An 8,934-nucleotide genomic window follows, 5' to 3' on the forward strand; every position below is an offset into this window, starting at 1 on the left:
TGTCCCCAAGGCTTGGCATGGAGCCAGCACGGGACAAATAACTGCGGTGTGGCCTGCCTGAGGTGGTGGCAGGTGGGATCAGCTGGGCTGGAATCCAGCTCCACCTTTACATGCTGTGCAGCCTAGGGCTAGTCCCTCAACCTCTCCTAGCCTCCCGTTACTCATTTGTAAAAACTGGGAAGAACGAGGCCTACTTCATAGGGTTGTAGTAAGAATGAGTAAGACAGTGTATGCAAACTAAATATCTCAGTATAAGGTGGTTATCACTCATTTATTCAATAAATACTGATTGAACACTTATGATGTGTCATTGATATTGAGTTCAAAAGGAAAAAAACCAAGTCAGCAGACCCCAGATCCTCCGATCTCCCATTCTGTGCTCTTGCCTGGTATGTCCCCACCCCACATTCCTACTCTGTCCAGAGGCGGCCCCCTAAATTACCCAGTTGCACCATCACTGCCCTGCTCAGACGCAACCAGCGGGCCCGGGGGCCTGGAGCATCAGGTGCTGGCTCCTGGGGGGGGCACTCCAGACCCTCCGTGATCTGGCTCCAACATCTCTTTCCCACCAGGTCTCCTCTTATTTTGTGACACCGAGTTCCACTGCAGTCACGTGGGCCCAGTTCCCCTGCCCGGAACACGTCGGGCTTTCTCATCAGCATACCTGTGTGTGAGCTGTGTCCTGAGCAGAGCAGCCACCCACTTCATCACCGCCAGAGAAACTCCGATCAGCTTTTTCCTCTTCCTCCCTGTGGCCTCCCTGATGGCAGGGGCCAGCCCTGAGCCTCCATTGGTCTCCGCTAAGTGTCCGGCCCCTCCCGCCCCAGCTCAGGCCCTGCACTGCTTCTGCTGGGCCGACATCGCAGGATGGCCTGCGCTCCGCCATGACACTGTCCTGCCCGTGTCATCCAGATCCATCATGTTCCCAAGGGCTCGAGGGTAGCCGCCTCTGCTCCAGAGCTTGCTGCGCTTGGTCCGAGGTCCTGGTCCCCTTCCAGGTCATGGGGAGAGAGCTGGGGTCCCAGCACCCCCAGCTGCCCTCCCGAGCTGCAGGCTCTCCACCTCACAGCACCGGCCAGAGATACCTGATTAGATCGAATGATCCAGACAGAATCCCTGGGCCAGGCCCTGAGCTGGTGGGAGGGAGGGAGCTCTGAGGCTCTTCCCCTGGACCCTCCCCTACCCAGGGCGGGGGGCCCTCTACAGGACCCCAAGTCTTCCCAGCCTGTATTTGCCCACCTCTACCAACAGGCAGCTCTGTCCCTTAGGGCACCTTGTCCATCTCTGACTGTTCATAATGGGCGGAAAACCGCCTCCATGGAACTTCTGCCTGGCTCATTGGTCCTTTCACTTGTTCATCCAACGTGTATCGAACACCTACTGTGTGTGAGTCGATATACCAACTCACTTAAGCTTCACAACACCTCAGGGAGGCGGCGAGTAGGGTGATGATGGTGATGATGGTGAGCTAGCGAAGTGCAAGAGAGATCTCTCTGCACAGAATCCCACAGCAGTGGGGCCGGGCATGAGTTTCCATCTGAGGGTTGGAGGGCCTGTGCTCTGTCTTCCACTGAGCTGGACGCCTCCCCTTGCAGGACCTGGGGAGTAACAATGCCGTGGGGAGGCATGGGGATGACACTGGCCCATCGGGTCCCCCAAAGCCTTCAGTGGAGGTTACAGAGCTGGGCCTTTGTCAAGGCTATTGAGGGGACGCAGGATAACCTTGGGGGGACCTCAGAAGTTGGGGGACTCAGCAGAGGAGCCATTGGGAAGGATTCCTCTTCTTCCCCAGGAGCCTTCTTCTGAGAAGGAAGTATTATTTAACTGACATTGTGTTGGGAGGGGAAACACGGGGTCCTTGGAACTCAGCCAGCCTCCTGCCTTCAGGCTGTTTGGCTTTGTTTGTTTTTTGGGCCTTTTTTTTTCCTTTTTCTTTGGGCTAATTGTTCTCATTAAATCTTTTTGTCCTGTTTTGTTTTTTACGAGGCTGACAATGCTGCGCAGTGCTCAGCGCTGCTTCCTGTGTTTCTGCCCCAGCACAGGCCTCCATGGGGCCTTGCTTCCTGTTATGAGCTGTCGCCATGACGACTCAGGGCCCGGTGGGCTCCATGGGGTTGGGGGGGTTAGGTGGGGGGCTAACATGGTTGACATCACCGGGTGAGGAGGCAAGGGTCCCGTCCGGAGGGGGTTGAATGGGGGCCGGGCAGGCAGTGGCGGGAGCCTGGTGCATTGCTGAGGGGTGACTCACAGCCTGGGAAGGGGAAGAATGCCCTCACATTCTTTCGGGAGGTAAACAAGGTCAGGGAGTGCGGCTGGGATCCTGTTTACCTGACCCTGGCCCCCCGGGGGACCAGGAACCAGTGCAGGACAACACACTGGAACAGAACCAGCCAGACCTCAGGGGCTAAGGGACCAGGAGGGAAGGCCAGGAGAAGGTGAGGGGCCAGCGGCTCTAGCCCAGACACCCTTCGAGAGGGCTGGTGGGTGCCAAGACAAGACTGGGATTCAAATTACGGCTCTGCTAAGTGACAGCTCTGTGACATTGAGCAGGTCACCTGGCCCCCCTGAGCCCCGGTTTCCCCTCTTTCTCATGGGCCGATCCCCCTATGTAGATGGCTATGTTCTCCAGTCCCGAGGGGGCTGGTATGGGCTGGGGCTGGGCACAGCCTAATGTTCTGCAGGCCTCTCTGTCCCCCACCTGCCAACAGAGCTCCGTCCTGGGCTAGGCATTCCAGACTCTTGGGCCAGCGTGCAGCCCAGCTGAAGGGCCAGGGACAAGCTGGGCTCGGTAAGGAGGCGATGGGTGCACAGCTGTGGAGGAGAAGGCGCACGTAGAGTCACGGGGCTGGGGTCTGTGCAGCTCAGGCTCTCCCCCAACGACTGCAGCTCCCTCCAGTCTTCCCAGAGCCCCACTTCTTATCCCTGAACCCCCCGAGTGACAGCCTCCTCTGCCCATCACAACGGGTCCGGAGGAGCCCCCTCCTGAGCCAATGGGATGTCCCCGGGTCAGACTCTGGGATGCACCAGTGCTGGGATCCTGCGAGAACAGCCAGGGAGAGGCCTAGAGCTGGACCTTCCAGTCACCGTGTCTCAGAGACAAACCTCCACACTGACCCTCTGCCAACTGCAAAACAGACCAGCTGCCAAGAGGAAGGGGCTACCTTTCTGCAGGTGCCGGGTGGGCTGGGGGCACCAGGAGACGACCCCCAGCAGCCACAGGGTATGGAGGCCACCTAGCCTCATGGCTGAGAGCAAGGACATCAGCGTCAGGCTGGCCTGGGTCGAGTCTGGCTTTGCCACTTGCCAGCTGGGGTGTTCAGGAAAGTTCCTTAGCCCCTCTGAGCCTCAACTTCCTGATCTGGAAAACAGCCTCTCCCAGGGTTCTCTGAGATTCAGCGAGTTAATACACATGAAACACTTGGCACATAGTAGGGCCTCAGCACCATGGTGACCCCACACAGACCCACCGTGTCCTCCCTTGCAGTGCCAGGCCCTTAGGTCTCCCCGGACCGGGTGCCCATCCCAGGGCAGGAGCCGTGCACACCACATGCCCTGAGGTTTTCCCATAAGGGGGCTGGACTTGGGCTTCCCTGGACAGGGGATATCCTGTGCTAGGAGTGGGGGGAGGAGGAGGAGCGGGAAGGACGCAGCCGCTCCGCATTCCTGCCATTCTTGGCGGCAGCCCCATCCAGCTGCCTTGAGCGGCCGCTGCGGGGTGCTGGCCCAGTTCCAGGCTGTCTGGGCATGGCAGGACAGCATCCCACTTGGGGTGTCCCTTGGACTTGGGGTGTTAGGGGACCCCTCTGGTCCCAGTCCCACTCACCTCATGCTGTCCTAGAAGCAGACAAACCCCCCACCCTGAAAGGAGAGGTTTGGGAGGTCTGGGGACAGTCCGTCAACAGGGGAGGACTTTCAGCTTTTGGTTCTACCTTCTGGGGTTCCCCAGCCTGCTCCCCTCCCCCCCGGGGAAGCTCTGGAGAGTGGCCAGAGGGCAGAGGTGGGTGGGTAGAGAGGGGAGAGGCAGAGGGCTCCTGGGTTCTAGCCTCTAGTGGCTGGAACAGTTGTTTTCCTTCTCTGAGACTCAGTTTCTCCATCTGCAAAAGGGGAGGGCTGTCTCCCTCCTTTAAGCAACCTCAGCCCCGTGACACTGTGGTATTGTGATCTAGTAACCCCTTCTTCGCAGAGCCTCTTCTCCTGACCAAGGGCAGAAACCCAGCCCGTCCCTGCCCTGAGCCTGGCCTAGCGCAGGTTAAGTAGTTTTCACTGCTGATCAGGGACCACCCGCACCTCCATCCGCAGCAATGGTCTGCGAGCTTCTGAGACGCAGAGAACTGGAAACAACACAGTCCCATGGAGGTCTCGCTCCAGACCCTCCTCCCTGGGTATGTCTTGGGGGTCCTGGGAGGGAAATAACTTGCCCAAGATCCCAGAGTTAGCCAGGCTGAGCTGACTCTGGACCTCCCGCATTTGCTGCCCCTCCTGAAAGCCACCCAGCGCTGAGTTCATTCGTTTCCACGTTTCCCTGCAAACAGCCTCTGGTTTCAGACCGTGAGAGCCAGAGCAGTCTGGGAAGGAGCCCGACAGGGCAGCTCCCCAGGGCTCCATGTCAGAGACCTCCTCTCCTCGGGAGACTAAGCCTGTGAGCAGGTGGCCCCAGACTCAGGCATCCCCTCTTCTCCCTGCACTTCTCTCTGCAGTTGGGGAGCTTGGCAGAGTCACACGGGGCCCAGCAGGGAAAGCAGAGTGGCTGCACAGGGGTGGGCACCTCGGGGTCCAGCCTGGGAGCCAGTCTCCCTCCCTTTCTCCTCTCCTGCGGCTCAAGGACCACCCCAAGCCCCTCAGCCCAGTCCTGGAGACCCTGCACTGTACTCAATGCCCATTGCAGAGTTCAAGAGCTCGCTCTGGCTCTGGGGACTGAGACGGGGGAACCTGGTCCAGGCCACACGGGGAGGCAGAAAAAGCTCTTTGCCCAAGTCAGGAGTCGCAAGAGGTCCCTAAGCTTGGACCTCAGCCCTTGCATGACCGTTGGAGAGCTGGACAAGGTGGCCCCTCCGGGCCAGCCCCACTCAGACCCGCTGTGGTCCTGGGATTCTGAGGTTCAGATTTCTGGTTCTGGGAACACCCACCTCCCTCTGCATACCCTTGACAGCCTTAAGCAGGGGAAGCCCCGTTCTGCCACCTGCCCTTGTCCAGGACTTGCCCCTCAATGCAGCCAGAGTCCTGCTCCCGACAACCCCACCTTCCCCATCACCCGATCCCCCTGACAGCCCAGACACCCCCAAAGCCATTGCCTCCATGTGGCCTGGGCCCCTGTCTGCTTCCTGCCTGCTCGCCCTGCCTGCTTATCCTGTGAGTGTCTGTCCTAACATCTGTCTGTCTGAGGGCCCACAAAAGGAAAAGCCTGGAACACACCCTGCTGGGTCCGCGTGACCAGCGCCCTCCTCACCCCCCACTGGGAAATCACCTCCACTGTGGAGATTGGGAGCCATGGGGATGTGCGCCAGCGTGTCTGCGGGCGTGGTGTGTGTGTCTGTCTGTGTCTGTCTGTCTGTCTGTCTGTCTGTGTGTGTACGTGTGTGTGTGTGTGGAGGGTGGCACAGGGCATGTGTCAGGATTTTTTGTGTCTGGAATACTTGATGAAATGAACTACGATGAAATGAATTACGATAAACTGAATGGAGTGGGTGGAGTACTATGCAACCATTAAATATGATGTCTTTGAAGAATCACGATGACATAAAAAATTGTCACAAGATAAGATTTAGTAAAAAAAATGTGCACCCAAAAAGAAAGTCGAAGCAATTACACAAAATGCTAATAATCGTTATCTCTCGATTGCTAGATTATGAGTAATCTTGTCTTTCCTTTATACTCTTGGCTATTTTCAACATTTTCTGCAATGTGCACTTGTTTTATAATCAGAGAAAGGAAAAAGAGGTAATAAAAAAAACAAATTAAAGACGAAGCAGCAAACAAACATGATTTAAGATAAAAAGAAATGACGGCCTAACGGAAAATGTTAAGCATAAAACTAAGTCAAATGTTCAACTCAAGATAGCGAACACTGAGTGAGCACTTACCGTGTTGTACTAAGGCTCTGCTGAGTGTTGAGTTACGGAAATGCTGAAGATGTAGCCCTCCCTGGCGAGGGCACTGTCCATCGGGAGGGTGGGACGGTCACCAGTCACTGATAACACAGACACAGATATATGCGGTTTCCCCGAGAAGGCACCAGAGAAAGAGACAAAGTGACAGGTGAATCAGGAGGGCCTCAGGGAGGAGGTGACTCCTCATAGGAGGATTTTTTTTTTTAAGATTTATTGATTTATTTCAGTGGGGGAGGGGTAGAGGGAGAGAGAATCCTCAAGCAGACTCCCCACTGAGCATGGAGCCAGACGTGGGGCTCAATCCCAGAACCCTGAGATCATGACCTGAGCAGAAATCAAGAGTCAGCCACTTAACTGACTGAGTCCCCCCGGGGCACCCCACAGGAGGGCTTCAGGGAGGGCGAGCAGTAATGGAGGGAAGCACGGTGGGTGGCCAGGGGACCACACTTTGTCTGGAGCAGGAGTGACCTACAGGCTGCAGTTCACCTCAAGTCTGCCGTGCTGGGTTGAGAGAGATTCTGAAGCTAAGTGGGCACTCACGGGGAAAGAATGCAAGGATTGATTAGCAACTCATTCATTCATTCATTCATTCAAGAACTATTTGAGGACCTATTATGTGCCTCACACCGTCTGGAGAATCCTGCAGCGCAGCTTCCATCCCAATGGAGGGAAACAGGCAATGGGACAATTAAGGAGTAAAATGTATGACATGCCAGATGGTAAAAGGCGCTATGAGGAAAGACGAGGCCGGAGCAGGTGGGGGTTCATTCTATGTGAGGTGGTCTGGGAAGGCTCTCCCACGGTGGCATTTGATCAGAGACAAAAGGAAGTGAGGTGTGGAGTCCAGAGAAAGAGGGCTTCAGGTGGGGGAGGGGGAGAGCACATGCAACGCCCCAGGGGGACACAGGGAACATGAGGTCAGCAGGAGACCCGTAGGTCCTTGTGGGGCCATGGTGGGGACCTGGGCTTTTCCTCTGAGGGACAGCAGGAGCCATGGGGGGGTGGGGCGCTGACCAAAGAAGTGCATGAGCTGACTTGGGCTGTAGTAAGCTTGCCCTGTGGCAGCCTGGGGTGGGGGGCAGTGAGGGGCAGAGAGAGGTGGGGCGCCAGGCTGGGCTGGCAGTGTGGGGGTGGGGAGAAGGAGCGGGAATCTAAATGTATTCTGAAGTGAGAGCGGACGGTGCTTGCAGATTCCAAGACGGTGCTTGCAGATTCCAAGACGTGGGTCCCAGCACTTGGGAGGGCGGGGCTTCGACAAGTGAGGGACAGGTTCCGGCTGGGTGGGAACAGGGGCAGCCGGCACTGAGGTTGGTCGGCAAAGGTTGAAAAGTCCAGGGATGAATCTGAGACACCCCCAGGGCACGGTGGAGTGGGCAGCCAGACACGGGAGTCTGAAGTCCAGGTCCCAGCTGGGGACACACATTTGGGTATCATTGGCTTGTGGAGGGCAATTAACCCATGAGATAGGAGGAGATCACCCTGGGAAGGGATGTAGACAAAGAGGAGGTCCAAGGATTGAGCCCTGGGCTCCCCCAACCACTTATTATTTGGGGAGATGAGAGGGGACCAGCAGAAGAGCCAGGGAGGGGGTGCGCAAGAGAGGAGTGGGACAAATACAGTTCCTGCAGAGAGGTGGGCGCAAGCCCGGTGGGAGAGGCTTACGCTGGCAACAGGAGAGAGAAACTCAAAAAGGCAAGTCAGAACAACTCTTCCCAGGAGCCTGGCTGTACGGGAGAGCCTCAGTGGTGCCCCAAAACCCAAACAAGAGGCTCAGAGGTCCCCACAAGTCATCCTCCCACGACCCACCCCAGTGGTGACCAAGGGGAAGCTGTTTACTGCAGGGTGGGAGACAGTGGACAGAGCTCAGTCTGGGCTGGGTGTCCACACACAGGTGCTCAGGGCCGGTCAAAGCGCGGGTGGAGCCAAGGGTGAGAAAAGAAAGGAGCCTGGGCCAGAGACCAGAGCCAGGGCCCCGTGCCAGGGCCACAGCCAAGGCTGGCTCCCCGCGTGCCGCCGTGTTCCAGGCATGGGAGAATTCGGAATGCAAACTCTTCATTAAGAAGATCGACTTCTCCTTCTCTGTCTTCTCTGCACTGGGAGCAGCCTGCCACAGCCCCTCAGCCGCTGAGAATGGACGCCTGTGCAAAGCTGGTCTCCACCCCCTTCTTGGTCAGGAGGGCCTCTCAGCTGTTGAGCCCATCACTGTCTGCAGCGGTGTTAAAACCACCGGAGACACCGACAGATGAGAGCCTAGCAGCTTGGCAGCCCCACGTCCCCTGACCTCACATATTCCTAGCCGGAGCTTCCCAACCAGGGCCATTTCAAGGGACATGGACACAGCAGCCAAGTTCACTGGGGCTGGGGCTGCCACGGTAGGGACGGCAGGCTCTGGGGCTGGAACTGCCATTGTGTTTGGGAGTTCATCATTGGTGATGCCAGACACCCGTCTCTGAAGCTACAGCTCTTCTCCTGCGCCATTCTGGGCTTTGCCCTCCCGGAGGCCATGGCGCCCTCGTGCCTGATGGTGGAATTTCTCCTCCTCTTTGCCACGGGAAGGAGCCATGTCCACTTCCCATAGGTCTCGTCTGCCCTGTATGTTCTTTTTCCTATGCTTCCAGGCAGCCCGGGGAAAGTGGTTGGCTCAGGGTTTGACAGAGGGAAGACAAATAAATACTGTATAAATGAGAAAAAAGATCTACTTCTCAAGTAGAAAGAGCATATATTTGACTTCACACGTGTTTCACGTGGTTATGCCGCTTGGATATTTAGACTTCGAGTCGGCAGACTTCCATCTGGACGCTTGCCCCAGACCCTGCCAATGTTAGGG

The 8,934-nt window shown here is 57.0% G+C and overlaps 1 pseudogene; it reads left to right on the top strand.

Annotated features, from left to right (window-relative positions):
- The first annotated feature begins 8,216 nt into the window (after window positions 1-8,216).
- On the top strand, window positions 8,217-8,685 carry LOC118527029 (ATP synthase F(0) complex subunit C2, mitochondrial pseudogene; annotated as a pseudogene).
- Window positions 8,686-8,934: the final 249 nt, after the last annotated feature.

This window comes from Halichoerus grypus, chromosome 6, assembly GCF_964656455.1.
Source record: "Halichoerus grypus chromosome 6, mHalGry1.hap1.1, whole genome shotgun sequence".
Classification (NCBI taxonomy): domain Eukaryota; kingdom Metazoa; phylum Chordata; class Mammalia; order Carnivora; family Phocidae; genus Halichoerus; species Halichoerus grypus.